Source organism: Tamandua tetradactyla, chromosome 24 (genome assembly GCF_023851605.1).
Source record: "Tamandua tetradactyla isolate mTamTet1 chromosome 24, mTamTet1.pri, whole genome shotgun sequence".
NCBI classification, from domain to species: Eukaryota; Metazoa; Chordata; class Mammalia; order Pilosa; family Myrmecophagidae; genus Tamandua; species Tamandua tetradactyla.
In genome coordinates, this window is record NC_135350.1 from 25794628 (window position 1) to 25811080 (window position 16453).

Sequence of the window (16453 nt, forward strand, 5' to 3'; positions counted from 1 at the left end):
CATAAATCTCATATTTACAGATGTCTCCTGTTCATTCTGTTTCTCTAGAGAACTCTGAATAATACAGGTATATACAGCTTCAAACTACCACAGTGATATAGAATGAAGTCTAAAGGGAAGTCATATACAGGATCTGATGAGTAAGCTTAAGTTTGAAGAAAACATTAGAGAAAAGCAGGAAAAGATGCACTCTGTTTGACTTTATTTTATGCATAGGAATGGGAATGGAGCAGTTGAGAACACAGATAGGAACATCAAGTGTGCCTTGGATGCCCATGTGGCAGTGTTAATTATCTAGTTTCAAACCAATTAACATATTTTATATTCTATTTAATTATCTGTAACATCTTTTTACTTTGAGACTATGCAGATGCCTTCACGTCTAGCTGCCATAAGACTTTTCCCTGCCTTCTTTCTGGGGAAGTCAGGGACACACCTAGCAGGCAACTCCAGCAAGTCCCCTACTTTTGCCTCTTTTTCTGTTGTGCACAGATGTATGAATATGTTTCCATTTCACAGCCCAGGAGAGACAAAGACTAATAGAATGGTGTGACCACATCTTAAACCCAAAACTGGGAACAAACAGCCATAGATGCTTATAAGAGCAGGAAGTCTTCATAAAGGGTGCTTAGTACATGAGGTTGGCTCACAGTAGGGCCCCTTCCTCATGTGGTTAAATATACACTTTCTGTTAGTCCAGGAATATCTCATCTCTGCTATGAAGTATGACCTGTGGAGCTGCCCTTCACTGGCTGTGAACCAAGAAGTTGGCCTCCCCAGCAGGGCAGCCATGATGGGATCTCTTACTCTGGATTTTTGGACCCTTTGTGCTTCGTAAGAAATAAAGTGGTAATTTACTGAAAAGTTCTGCTGTGCCAGTTTCAATGAGGTACTAAATAGCAACTAACTCCACACTCCAATATTAAGATAATCAGCCAAACATCCACATTGACCCTGCTTTTTAGAGAAGCTATCAATAAATACACTTGGGAGCATTCCTAAGAAATAAAATTAACATGAAATCACTCGTGAATTTTAATAAACAAAATATATTTTTAGAATAGCTTTGTGTTTACAGAAATTTATGCAGAAAGTACCAGACAATTCACTGAATCTGTCCCTCAACCTCTCATGCAATTTCTCCTAATAATAAGATTTTGCATTAATATGATACATCTATTAACCTTGATGTATTGATACATTATTATTATTAACCCAAGTCCACTTGTTACATTAGGGTTTGCTCTTTATGTTGCACAGTTCTATGAGTTTTAAGGAAAGCCTAGTTGTCATGTAGCCATTATTAAAGTATCATACAGAATAGCTTTACTGCCTTAAAATATCATGTGCTCCATGAAATCACTTTGCCAGCAAATGCTTAAATTTCACTGAGAATTAGATAATATGTTGAACATCAGCTGGGTCATAGAAGCCGGTAAATTTTCCTTTTTAATCATTCTATGTGGATTTTCTTTCATTGAGCAAAAGTATTTCCTGTGATTCTGTCATTTACTCACAAATGGCCTATATTTGGATCTTCAAGTGCCTCTTTGACTCCAGAACACTGACAGCTGAACATTTATCCAGAACACAGGAAATCAGATTGGTGACAGGCTTGCCATATTAGAAAACATATTCTTGCAGCACTGGGTAGGGTGCACTAAAGATGAGGAGAGATGGATGAGGCTTTAGCCATGTAAAGGCAAAAGATAATTGAACTTTGTTTAGAGCAATGTTGATGGGGAAGAAGAGCATAAGATTAATATGACCGTCTTAGAACTATAGGGACTTAGCGAAAAAAAAAAAAGTGTGTATTGCAGGGCACAAGGTGAAAAGGGAGCAGTTTGTGCTGATCCAAAATGTTTGGCCTGACCACTGGGGCTGGATATTAGGGCTCTTCATCCTCATGTGTTCTAAGAAAAGCACCATTCTGGGAGGTGAAGATGTTAAGTGTGGCAATGAACTTGAACATTCATAATATTTCTAGGATATTCAAATGGCATCCAGGCATGGAGGAACTTGTTTCTCTTCTCAATCACGTTGAAACCAAGGTGACAACTGATCGATATTTTTCTTCAGAATTTGGGTTTCTCTTTCTTTCAATCACGTATGGTTGTTGGAAGAATTCATGGCCCTGAAATTGTAGGAAAACTCCCCATCCTTGCTGGCCTTTGGTGAGAGGATATTTTTGGCTCCTAGAGGCTGCCCATGGTTCCTTGTCATGTAACTCACCCCACCCCATTTGCCTTCTCACTTCAAACCTCCACTTCTAATAATCCTCCAGTGCTACTACAGAGTATTTTATAAAGAAACATAATCAGCAGAGTGACTCTCCCATCACAAATAACCACAGTAAGGAAAATATTAAAGTAATGACTATCCCATCATAGTTACTCACTCCATCCATTCCATTGTGTAGGAAATTACAGTAGGTGCAAAAACCTGAGGTGGGACTCCCAGGAAACGTCTTAGTATTTTACCTGGCACATCATGACGATAGAGTGCATAGTAGGACACACTTGACACCAAGCTCTTGTAATTTATTAAAAATGGGAGTGACAGCAATTCAATTGCATGATTCTCTTCAAGAGTTTAAAGAAATTCAGGTGTGATGGTAAAGCTTCTGAGTCAACTTGGCTAAGCTATGATATCACGTTATGTAATCAAACACAAATCTAGGTGTTGCTGTGAGGATATATATGGTTAACATCTGCAATTAGTTGACTTTAAGTGAATAAATATACACCCATAATACAGGTGGGACTCATCTAGACTGATAAATACCCTTTTTGGCAACCTGCCCATCAGTAACAATTGCATTTCTGGGTAAGAGATATAAAGACAAGGCCATTCACTGCTGTTTGGAGAAGAAACAAAAAAGCTTTAAACAATCTAATTGATAGACATCCTTTTCAATAAAAAATAATAAATCATTATTTTGAAATGTTCACTGTATATTTTAAAGGGATTACATTAATCTAGGTGTTGCCATGAGGATATACATGGTTAACATCTGCAATTAGTTCACTTTAAGTGAAGAAGTACACACCCATAATAGGATGGGACTCATCTAGACTGGTAAATAACCCCCTTGGTAACCTGTCCATCAGAAATAATAGCATATCTGGGTAAGATATAAAGACAAGACCATTCACTGCTGTTCTGTTTGGAGAAGAAACGAAAAAGCTTTAAACAATCTAACTGATAGACACCCTTTTCAATGAAAAAAAAATCATTATTTTGAAATGTTCACTGTATATTTGAAAAAACAGCAGATTATATCACAGGATATTTAAAAGAGCATGTTCTATTTTTAAAGAAAGATTAATATGATGTATTATTAAGTGAACAAGTTCAGAATAATGTGTATATTATAATCCAATATTTTTGAAAGAGAAAAATATATAATTCCCATTTATTTGTAAATGATTTTGTTTGAGTATGGAGAAAGTTGTAGAAATGTACAGAACAGGCTGTTTACTTCTGGCCCCTGGGGCTAATGGGAATTGAAGAATCAATGTTAACTTTTTTAACTATATGTGCTTTCTATCACTTGTAATGAGCTTTAAAGCTGGTGTTACTTTTTTACTTTCTTGGAGTAGAAGTAAAATGTAAAGAAATTAAGATGTACATTGCCAACATTCATATGTAATTGTGAAATAACTAAAGGGTAATGAGGTTTTTGTTTTCATTATTGAAAAAATATATAACCTCATTGGTCAAATACCAAATAAATGACAATTAAGATAAAATAACCTCAGGAGTCTCTATAGCCTTGATAAGGTTTTTCAGTCCTCTTTTTTTCTGTTGCATATTAGTTAGAGTTTTACATATGTTTGTTTTTGAATGGATCATTTAAATACCCGAGGTTCTCAAAGACAGCTATATAGGCTGAATGTGTAAAAAAAATCACAGGACTTAAAGCATTTTGAGCTATTAACATGAAATTATTGTAACTTTAATAGATTTGGGGTTTAAACTATTGAGACTTTAATGGAACAGATATTCTGGATTTAAATGAATAGTTCTGGATTCTGTCATTTTCTCTGAAGTGGCTTATATTTGGGTCTGCAAGTGCCGCTTCAACTCCAGAATGCTGACAGCTGAAAGTATGTCCTGCACACAAGAAATCAGAAAATACTCTGACATTTTTCAACAATGCAAGAGCAATGCCCAAAACATAGAAACATGCAGATTCCCCAACAATAAAGCCCACTTGATCACTAGATTGAAACTTCAACTGCTAACAAATGCCACATATGTTCAGACCTTCCAAAAAGGTTGTCAGTACCTAATTATTCAACAGAAGAATAAAATACAAGAACAGAAATTTGGGGAGATTAAAGCTTTCTAATATGAAATAAAGAAAACAAAGCAAGCAAAAATGTAAACGTGGGGGAAACAATCCATGCAAGAAAGTTTTTTAAATCTTAAAAAAAGTAGCACATTATTGGAGATGAGATGATCTTGAATTCATGAAATTAGAAAACCGTGTCATAAATAATAAATAGGTGACAATAAAAATTATCTTTTGGGAATTAAAAATTATCATACAGGAATGAAATAAAAAGACCTCAAGAAATTTACCACTCAGTGTAATTTTTCTTCAGAAGCTACTTGCTGAAGTGCCTTCCCCACCAATCTGACAAATTAGTTCATTATGAAGAAAAAGATGGGATAGGGAAGCTGTTCTTACCCTGAGCAGAATGAAGTGATTCCTCAGGAAAAGGGTGGGAAGTTCCCAATATGGAAGGTGTACTCAGAAGCAGAACACATGTAGCCCATACTGGAAAATTAAAGACTCCACAAGAATAAGTGGCTTGTTATAAAATGTTCACTGACTATATAAACTATTGATAGAATTTGATCTGTGTCTCAAGCAATTTATATAAGAGTAAAGTGTGGATGTTCTGGAAAACTGTACTAGAAGATCCAAAAAGTAGTTTTAATGATGATCAAGACACTGATGAAAAACCTTTATCTATAAAATAGGGATAAAAGTAATAACTACCTCATAAAGTTACGGTGAGGTCTAAATGAGTTGATGTGTTGTCATGGTCAGGTTCATGTGTCAACTTTGCCAAGTGGCGATACCTGTTTGTCTGGTTGGGCAAGTGCTGGCCTGTCTGTTGCAATGAGAACATTTCATAGAATTAGATCATGATCACATCAGCTGCATCCACAGCTGATTCCATTTGTAATCAGCCAAGGAGGGTGTCTTCTGGAATGAATGATGCTCAATTTAATCACTGGGAGCCTTGAGGATTCAGAAGAGATAGGCTCTCTTCTTCTGCTTTGACTGGTGAGCCTCTCCTGTGGAGTTCATCCAGACCCTCCATTGGAATCATTGGCTTCACAGCCTGCCCTGCAGACTTTGGGCTCTGCGCTCCCATGGTCACGTGAGACACTTTTATAAATTTTATATTTATGAGTGTTCCCTGTTGATTCTATTTCTCTAGAGAACCCTAACTAATACATCTTGGTACCAGGAGTGGTTCTTAAGAAACAGAATCTTAAAAATGGGTTTTTATGTATGGTTTTCTACTCTGACTAGACTCAAAGGCACTAAGGACTCTGAGTCCCATAATCAGAACGACACTCCCAATCCATGGAGTGAGTTGGCAAAGGAGATAGCCGAAATATCACTATTCGATTCCCCTAATTTGTTGCTTGTATGAAGCCAGGCTCTTGGGGATAATGTTTTTTACACTTTACAGAGTTTTATGGAAATAACAGGTATAGAGAGTTGTTTGGTTGTTGTTTGATATACTGGATACATTAAGGAGTGAAAGGAATGGGTTTAAGGCTTCAAACAAGAAACTTAAGGGTCATCAGACAGATGGAGATGTTTCTATGAGTATCCTGAAGGAAAATCTTATTTGTCATAGCTGTAGACTTGAGATCTCCAAAAAGCAGACTCAAAATCTTATTGTTAGAGTAGCAACTTTACAATGTTAACTGAAATTTCAATGTTGCTCAGTATGTCTATACCAATTATACATTCTGGAACTGGGGAAATAACTACAGAATAGGTCCGGGGCCCACTGTGGGCCTGCCATTATAAGAGTAAGTGTGGATGTTCTGGAAAACTGTGCTAAAAGATCCAAAAACTAGCTTTAATGATGATCAAGACACTGATGAAAAACCTTTATCTATAAAATAGGGATAAAAGTAATGACTACCTCATAAAGTTATGGTGAGGTCTAAATGAGTTGATATATTGTCATGGTCAGGTTCATGTGTCAACTTTGCCAAGTGCTGGTACCTGTTTGTCTGGTTGTGTGTCTGCCATTAAAGTGAGGGCATTGATTGGAAAAGAGTGGGACCCTGAAAAATGGGATGGTGACATATGGATTGATAATGATGTCAGGGGTGAGCTGAAACCCTAGGTCATGCTGAGTCTTCTCTAGATAACCCTGTAATAGTCTGCCCTGAGGACATAGGTGCCCCACCTCCAACCTGCCTTGAGGAGTTGGCCACCCAACCTCCTCCTGAAGGAATTAGCCCTAGAGTGATTAATTCTGTTTCACCAGATGAAATCACAAATGAATGCCCTGAAGCAAAAGGCTTGGAAGATTTTTCTAATACTTTTCATGATCCATCCCTACCACCCCTCATTTCTTCCAGACCTATGACTAGACTAAAGTCCCAACAGACCCCAAAAGGTGAGTTGCAAAGTATCACACATGAGGAGCTACATTTCACACCAAAAGAAATGTGTGAGTTTTCCAATTTATATAGACAGAAATCAGGGGAATATGTGTGGCAATGGATTTTAAGGGTGAGGTATAATGGTGGGAGAAATATAAGGCTGGATCAGGCTGAATTTATTGATATGGGCCCACTAAGCAGAGATTCTGCATTCAGTGTTATAGCTCGAGGGGTTAGAAAAGGTATTAACAGTTTATTTGGATGGTTGGCTGAAACATGTATGAAAAGGCGGCCAACATTACCTGAGGTTGAAATGCCAGAACCTCCCTGGTATAATGTAGATGAGGGGATCCAGAGGCTTAAAAAGATTGGAATGTTAGAGTGGATTTATCATGCAAAGTCTGCTCTTACACCCCAGAAATGCCCGGAGGGTACACTTTTTACCAAAACAGTGAGAAATAAATTTGTGAGACTAACACCATCATCCCTGAAGAGCTCTGTAGTTGCATTCTCTGTAGGTCATATATTACTGTAGTAACTGCTGTCACTGAGCTGGAATCCTTAAACACAGTGGGGATGACTGAATCCTGAGTTATCAGAAGCCAGATGGCAGCACTTAATCACCAAAGACAAGGTAGATGTGGCTATTACAATAGACAGCAAACTCAAAGCAGGAGTCAAAATTATATGACTCACAGAGATTTGTGGCATGGGCTAGTAAATCACGAGGTGCCTAGAAATACAATAGAAGGGCAACCTATTAATTCTTGTTTTAGCTGTATAAACAAAAGAGTTCTAGGTCAAGTGAACAGAAGTCTAACCTGCATTACAAAAACACAGAGTCACGGCCCCTTAATCAATTTCCAGACTTGAGACAGTTTACAGACCCAGAGCCCCATGAATGAAGGGTAAGTCAGGTCCCTTTGGTGGAGAATCCTGTTACACTGCCACAGATTTGTACTGTTAATCTTCCTCCAAGCCTTCCCCAAGGAGACCAACAGCCTTTTACCAGGGTAACTGTGCATTGGGGAAAAGGAAATGATCAGATATTCTGGGGATTATTAGACACTAGTTCAGAAGTGGCATTAATTCCAGGGGACCCAAAACATCACTCTGGTCCACCAGTCAGAGTGGGGGCTCATGGAGGCCAGGTGATCAATAGAGTTTTAGCTTATGTTCATCTCACAGTGGGTTCAGTGGGCCCCCAGACCCATTCTGTAGTTATTTCCCCACTTCTAGAATGTATAATTGGTATAGACACACTGAGCAACTGGAAGAATTCCCACACTGGCTCTCTAACTAGTGCAGTGAGGGCTATTATGATGGAAAAGGCCAAATGGAGGCCACTAGAACTGCCCCTACCCAGCAAAATAGTAAATCAGAAGCAATATCAGATTCCTGGAGGGATTGCAGAGATTGCTGCCACTCTTAAGGACTTGAAGGATGCCGGGATGGTGATTCCCACCACATCCCCATTCAACTCTCCTATTTGTTCTCTGCAGAAAACAGATGGGTCTTGGAGGATGAGAGTGGATTATCATAGGCTCAACCAGGTGGTAACTCCAATTGCAGCTGCCAGTCCAGATGTGGTTTCATTACTTGAGAAAATCAATACATCCCCTGATACCTAGCATGCAACTATTGATCTGACAAATGCTTTTTTCTCAATAGCTATTAGTAAGGACCTCCAGAAATAATTTGCTTTCAGCTGACAAGGTCAGCAATGTACTTTCTTTTTATTTTTATTTTTATTTTTATTTTTTTATTAACGGAAAGAAAAAAAAAAAGAAATTAACACAACATTTAGAAATCATACCATTCTACATAAGCACTCAGTAATTCTTAACATCATCACATAGATGCATGATCATTGTTTCTTAGTACATTTGTATCAGTTTAGAGGAACTAGCAACACAACAGAAAAAGATATAAAATGTTAATATAAAGAAAAGAAATAAAAGTAGTAGTAATAGTAAAAAACAACAACAACAAACAAACCAACAAGCAAACAAAAACAAAAAAAACCCTATAGCTCAGATGCAGCTTCATTCAGTATTTTAACATGATTACTTTACAATTAGGTATTATTGTGCTGTCCATTTTTGAGTTTTTGTATCTAGTCCTGTTGCACAGTCTGTATCCCTTCACCTTCAATTACCCATTGTCTTACCCTGTTTCTAACTCCTGTTGAACTCTATTACCAATGACATATTTCAAGTTTATTCTCGAATGTCCGTTCACATCAGTGGGACCATACAGTATTTGTCCTTTAGTTTTTGGCTGGATTCACTCAGCATAATATTCTCTAGGTCCATCCATGTTATTACATGGTTCATAAGTTTATCTTGTCTTAAGGCTGCATAATATTCCATCGTATGTATATACCACAGTTTGTTTAGCCACTCTTCTGTTGATGGAGATTTTGGCTGTTTCCATCTCTTTGCAATTGTAAATAACGCTGCTATAAACATTGGTGTGCAAATGTCCGTTTGTGTCTTTGCCCTTAAGTCCTTTGAGTAGATACCTAGCAATGGTATTGCTGGGTCGTATGGCAATTCTATATTCAGCTTTTTGAGGAACTGCCAAACTGCCTTCCACAGTGGTTGCACCCTTTGACATTCCCACCAACAGTGGATAAGTGTGCCTCTTTCTCCGCATCCTCTCCAGCACTTGTCATTTTCTGTTTTGTTGATAATGGCCATTCTGGTGGGTGTGAGATGATATCTCATTGTGGTTTTGATTTGCATTTCTCTAATGGCCAGGGACATTGAGCATCTCTTCATGTGCCTCTTGGCCATCCGTATTTCTTCTTCTGGTAGGTGTCTGTTTAAGTCTTTTTCCCATTTTGTAATTGGGTTGGCTGTCTTTTTGTTGTTGAGTTGAATAATCTCTTTATAAATTCTGGATACTAGACCTTTATCTGATATGTCGTTTCCAAATATTGTCTCCCATTGTGTAGGCTGTCTTTCTACTTTCTTGATGAAGTTCTCTGATGCACAAAAGTGTTTAATTTTGAGGAGCTCCCATTTATTTATTTCCTTCTTCAGTGTTCTTGCTTTAGGTTTAAGGTCCATAAAACCACCTCCAGTTGTAAGATCCATAAGATATCTCCCAACATTTTCCTCTATCTGTTTTATGGTCTTAGACCTAATGTTTAGATCTTTGATCCATTTTGAGTTAACTTTTGTATAGGGTGTGAGAGATGGGTCTTTTTTCATTCTTTTGCATATGGATATCCAGTTCTCTAGGCACCATTTATTGAAGAGACTGCTCTGTCCCAGGTGAGTTGGCTTGACTGCCTTATCAAAGATCAAATGTCCATAGATGAGAGGGTCTATATCTGAGCACTCTATTCGATTCCATTGGTCGATATATCTATCTTTATGCCAATACCATGCTGTTTTGACCACTGTGGCTTCATAATATGCCTTAAAGTCAGGCAGCGCGAGACCTCCAGCTTCGTTTTTTTTCCTCAAGATGTTTTTAGCAATTCGGGGCACCCTGCCCTTCCAGATAAATTTGCTTATTGGTTTTTCTATTTCTGAAAAATAAGTTGTTGGGATTTTGATTGGTATTGCATTGAATCTGTAAATCAATTTAGGTAGGATTGACATCTTAACTATATTTAGTCTTCCAATCCATGAACACGGTATGCCCTTCCATCTATTTAGGTCTTCTGTGATTTCTTTTAACAGTTTTTTGTAGTTTTCTTTATGTAGGTTTTTTGTCTCTTTGGTTAAATTTATTCCTAGGTATTTTATTCTTTTAGTTGCGATTGTAAATGGGATTCGTTTCTTGATTTCCGCCTCAGCTTGTTCATTACTAGTGTATAGAAAAGCTACAGATTTTTGAATGTTGATCTTGTAGCCTGCTACTTTGCTGTACTCATTTATTAGCTCTAGTAATTTTGTTGTGGATTTTTCTGGGTTTTCTACATATAGTATCATATCGTCTGCAAACAGTGATAGTTTTACTTCTTCCTTTCCAATTTTGATGCCTTGTATTTCTTTTTCTTGCCTAATTGCTCTGGCTAGAACTTCCAACACAATGTTGAATAATAGTGGTGCTAGTGGACATCCTTGTCTTGTTCCTGATCTTAGGGGGAAAGTTTTCAATTTTTCCCCATTGAGGATGATATTAGCAGCAATGTACTTTCACTGTCCTACCTCAGGGGTATATCAACTCTCCAGCACTATGTCATAATCTTTTCTGCAGGGACCTTGAGCGTTTCTCCCTCCCAGAAGACATCACACTGGTGTATTATACTGATGATATCATATTGATTGGACCTAGTGAGCAAGAAGTGGCAACTACTCTAGAATTACTTATAAGGCATTTGCATGTCAGAGGATGGGTGATAAATCCAACAAAAATACAGGGGCCTTCCACCTCAGTGAAATTTCTAGGTGTCCAGTGGTGTGGGGCATGTCGAGATATCCCTTCTAAGGTGAAGGGTAAATTGTCACATCTGGCCCTTCCTAAGATGAAAAAAAAAAAGGCACAACACCTAGTTGGTCTCTTTGGATTTGGGCAACAACATATTCCTCATTTGTGTGTGCTACTCTGGCCCATTTATCAAGTGACCAGAAAAGCTGCTAATTTTGAGTGGGAACCTGAACAAGAGGAGGCTCTGTGACAGGTCCAGCCTGCTGTACAAGCTGCTCTGCCTCTTGGGCCATATGATGCAGCAGATACAATGGTGCTGGAAGTGTCAGTGGCAAATAGAGATGTTGTCTGGAGACTGTGGCAGACCCCTATAGGAGAATCACAATGCAGACCCTTAGGATTTTGGAGCAAAGCCTTACTGTCTGCTGCAGTTAACTACTATCCTTTTGAGAAACATCTTTTGGCCTGCTACTGGACCTTAGTAAAGACTGAATGCTTAACCATGGGCCACCAAGTTACCATGAAACCTGAGTTGCCTATCATGAGCTGGGTGTTGGGAATGTGCAGCAGCAATCTATTGTAAAATGGAAATGGTATATAAAAGATAGGGCCAGAGCATGTCCTGAAGGCACAAGTAAGTTACATGAGGAAGTGGCCCAAATGCCCATTGTCTCCACTCCTGCCACAAAATCTCCTCTTTCCCAGACCAGAGCTATGGCCTCTTGGGGAGTTCCTTAAAGTGAATTGACTAAAGAAGAGAAAACTCAGTCCTGGTTTACAGATGGTTCAGCATGATATGCAGGCACCACCCGAAAGTGGACAGCTGCAGCATTGCAACCTCTTTCTGGGGTGTCCTTGAAGGACAGTGGTGAGGAGAAATCCTCCCAGTGGGCAGAACTTCGAGCAGTGCACCTGGTTGTTCATTTTGCTTGGAAGGAAAACTGGTCAGAGGCGTGTTTGTTTACTGACTCATGGGCTGTTACTAATGGTTTGGCTGGATGGTCGGGGTTTTGGAAGGACCATAATGGGAAGATTGGTGACAAAGAGGTCTGGGGAAGAAGTATGTGGATAGACCTTTCTGAGTAGGCTAAAAACATGAACATACTTGTGTACCATGTGAATGCACAGCAGAGGATGACTTCAGCAGAGGAAAGTTTTAATAATCAAGTGGATAAGATGACCCATTCTGTGGATACCAGGCAGCCTCTTTCCCCAGCAACTCCTGTCATTGCCCAATGGGCTCATGAAAAAAGTGGTCACGGTGGTAGGGATGGAGGTTATGCATGGGCTCAGCAACATGGTCTTCCACTCTCCAAGGCTGAATTGGCTACAGCCACTGCTGAGTGTTCAATATGCCAGCACCAGAGACCCACACTCTGCCCCCAATATGACACCATTCCCCGAGGTGACCAGCCAGCTACATGGTGGAAGGTTGATTACATTCGACCACCCCCTTCAAGGAAGGGGCAGCGATTTGTTCTAACTGGAATAGACATATTCTCTGGATATGGGTTTGCTTTTCCCTGCAATGCTTCTGCCAAAACTACCATCCATGGGCTTACAGAATGCTTTATCCATCATCATGGTATTCCACATAGCATTGCTTCTGATCAAGGAACACACTTCACAGCAAATGAAGTGCAGGAATGGGCACATGCTCATGGAATTCTCTGGTCTTACCATGTTCCCCATTATCCAGAAGCAGCCCAATTAATAGAACAGTGGAATGGCCTTTTGAGAACTCAATTACAATGCCAACTTGAAGGCAATACCTTGAAAGGCCGGAGTAATGTTCTCCAGGAAGCTGTGTATGCTCTGAATCAGCATTCACTGTATGGTGCTGTCTCTCCCATAGCCAGGATCCATGGGTGTAGGAACCAAGGGGTGGAAATGGGAGTGGCACCACTCACTGTTACTCCTAGTGATCCACTAGGAAAATTTTTACTTCCTGTACCTGTGACCCTGAGCTCTGCTGGTCTACAAGTTTTAGTTCCAAAATGGGGAGTGCTTCTACCAGGAGACACAACAATGGTTTCATTGAACTGGAATCTAAGACTGCCACCTGGCCACTTGGGTTACTCATGCTCTGGACCAACAAGCCAAGAAGGGAATTGCATTATTGCCTGGGATTATTGACTCTGACTATCAAGGGGAAATAAGACTGCAACTACACAATGGAGATAAAGAATTTTCTTGGAATATAAGAGATCTCCTGGGGCATCTTTTAGTACTACCATGTCCTGTGATTAAAATCAATTAAGAACTGCAACAGCCCAATCCAGGCAGGATTAACAATGGTTCTGAAATTTCAAGAATGAAGGTTTGGGTCACTGCACCAGGTAAAGAACCACAGCCAGCTGAAGCACTTGCTGACAGTAAAGGGAACATGGAATGGGTAGTGGAAGAAGGTAGTGATAAATATGAACTACGGCCACATGATCAGTTACAGAAACGAGGACTGTGATGCTGTTTGGTTCATATTATACTATTTAAGTTGTAAGATATCAAGTTTAAGAATGAATATTACCCAAGGACTTGCACCCTATTCTCAAGAGAGTTAATATGTTTCCAGTTATATGCAGGACAGTTGAGTATTGTTAGGTGAAAGAAAAAAATGTGTGTTTTAATGTTTTATATTTAGAAATTAGGTATGGTTTAAGGTGATATATATAGCTACCAAGCTGACCAGGGGTGGACTGTCATGGTCAAGAACATGTGTCAACTTGGTCAAGTGTTAGTACCTGTTTGTCTGGTTGGACAAGCACTGGCCTGTCTGTTGCAATGAGGACATTTCATAGAGTTAGATCATGATCACATCAGCTACATCCACAGCTGTTCCATTTGTAATCAGCCAAGGGCAGTGTCTTCTGCAATGAGTAATGCTCAGTCTAATCACTGGAAGCCTTTTAAGGTGGATTCAGAAGAGACAGACTCTTCCTGCTTCAGCTGGCTAGCCTGTCCTGTGGAGTTAGTCCAGACCCTCCATTGGAATTTTTGGCTTCACAGCCTGCACTGTGGATTTTGGACTCTGCATTCCCATGGTCATGTGAGACACTTTTATAAATTTTATATTTGCGAGTGTTCCCTTTTGATTCTGTTTCTCTAGAGAATCCTAAATAATGCATATGTGCAAAATAATTTAAACACTACTTAGCAATAGTCAGAGTGAAAAAGGATATAAACTATTGTGCTACTGATGATGATGATTAATGGAAGGTACATAGACTCTGGAGTTAGGTCTCACAGACCTCTGGGTCCACTACTGGCTGTGTTACTTTGGAAATTTTGGAAATTCTCTAAGCCTTAGTGTTTTCATCTTTAAAAGAATTATGTTTACTTTTAAGAGATGATTTAGATGAGACAATGTTGGATGCCATTTCTTGCCTCCTGCTAAAGTGAGAGAGTGTATGGTACATTATCACAGCAGCCATAGAACAATGAATGAAACAAATATAGCCTTCTAAGTCAAATATGCCTCTCTAAACACAGCCTAGAATGGTTCTTCAATTTTAAGATACAAGTTAGATTTGATTCACTTGGATAAGTCAAGACACTCTTCATATTTTAAAGTCCTTAGCTTAATCACATTTACACATAGCTCTTGCCAGGTAAGATCATAACTTCATAGTTTCCAGGAGTGAGGACATAGACATATTTGGAGACAATTATTTTGTCTACACATGGGGATTCTCTGACCAAGCTGGACCAATCATGTCCTCTCTCATGAGAACATTCATATAGAAGGTGATAGATACTGAGTTGATATTATATAAAACTAGGACTGGGTAACAGACACTGAGAGAGAAAGAATAAGAGGAAAGTGATATGCTGTGAACCTTGAGAGTTGTACAGGGTTACCTTTGGACAGTCTACATGATGTTCCTTTCTGATATTAGAAAGCTGATACCCCATTTTGGGCCTGTCTCTCTCCCCACCTGCCCATCTAAACCTCTAGAAGGGACACTAAGGTGTGACAACAGAACAGTTTCCAGATGGTATCAAAGAAGGGCACTTGACATACAGGAGATTGTCCCATTGTGGCTTAGGAACTTCACAAAGCCACATGTTCCAGGAGTGACAGAATCTCATGAATGTATCAGGGTTCCAATTTCATGAAGGCCTGGAAAACAAGGCATTAATGGTAATAATTACCTCAAACACTACCTTTCCAGGTATGAGAGAAGACAAAAAAAGAAAACACATAAAAGAGGAGGTTAAAATAAAATAATTTGTTCAAGTTTCTTTATTCATGCCATTGAATCCATCTGTACTTCTTCCTTCCAACTCACAATTTGAGACAATTATTAATAAATACCCTACTTTCTTTCAAATCTTCTGGAAAAAGTAGAAGTCACAACTTAAATTGTGTCAACCAATGTCTGAGTACACATAGCATGCCAGGCATTGAGTCAGTTGCTGATAAAGCTCAAATGAACAGATAGGCTGGTGCATTCCTCCTCTGAACTCCACTTTGGAGCCTCCTGGCACTGACTAATCCTCACAGGAGAGTTCTCTGTCCTGTCAACCTGAGCTCTGCTGACCCACTGCTAATCTTCAAACACCAATAAACAGACACTGGATCTTATCCATTATGACATTCCTAGATATTCCTGTCCTAAGGTAAATCAACACAACTCAACAACCATTAAACACCTGTAGCATACACAGCATTGTACTAAGTACAATTGACATCACCAATGAAGTTTAAAAGTCCACTTACCAGAAATTTACAGTACATTGAGAGTATGATTTCATATTAATACAGGGAACAGTAGAAGTGAGTGGGTCCCAATTCCAGAGTAGGGATGTTCTAGCTAAATGGATGCAAGGAGGGAAATCTGATTGTGACATGGAGCAACCATATCTCCACAGAGGTGGCCTTGACCTGGATCTCAATTTGGGTCAGAGTTGATGGAGTCAACAGATGGAAAAGTAGAAAAAGACCCTGGTGAAGAGAGGGCATGAGTGAGGAAGGGGATAAGAATGGAGACAATACAGATGCCAATTCTTAAAGGATGTGGATACTACGGATGAACAAGGTGGATGAGAAGTTTACAGTAAAGTGGTGAAGGGACATGAATGCCACAGACATGATTTGGGAATTTCTATTCAAACTTTTCCAAACTAGTAGCACCCTGAAATCATAGGACTTCCTTTGACTCGACACTGGGGAAATGCTTTCCAACCCTGGTGTGACTCATAAAACATTACTCACACTGCATGAACTGGTTATGAACTTGTTCAATGGGCATTTCTAGAAAGATATGTCATTTGTGTTATGCTATCTCTGAGAAAGATTACATTTAATCAAATCACCGCATGCATTATGGGTTGCAGTACTTCAAAGTATGCATTAAAAAAATAAAGTTCCTATTATCTGGAAACCCTGCACACACTAGCTATAATGAATGAAAGA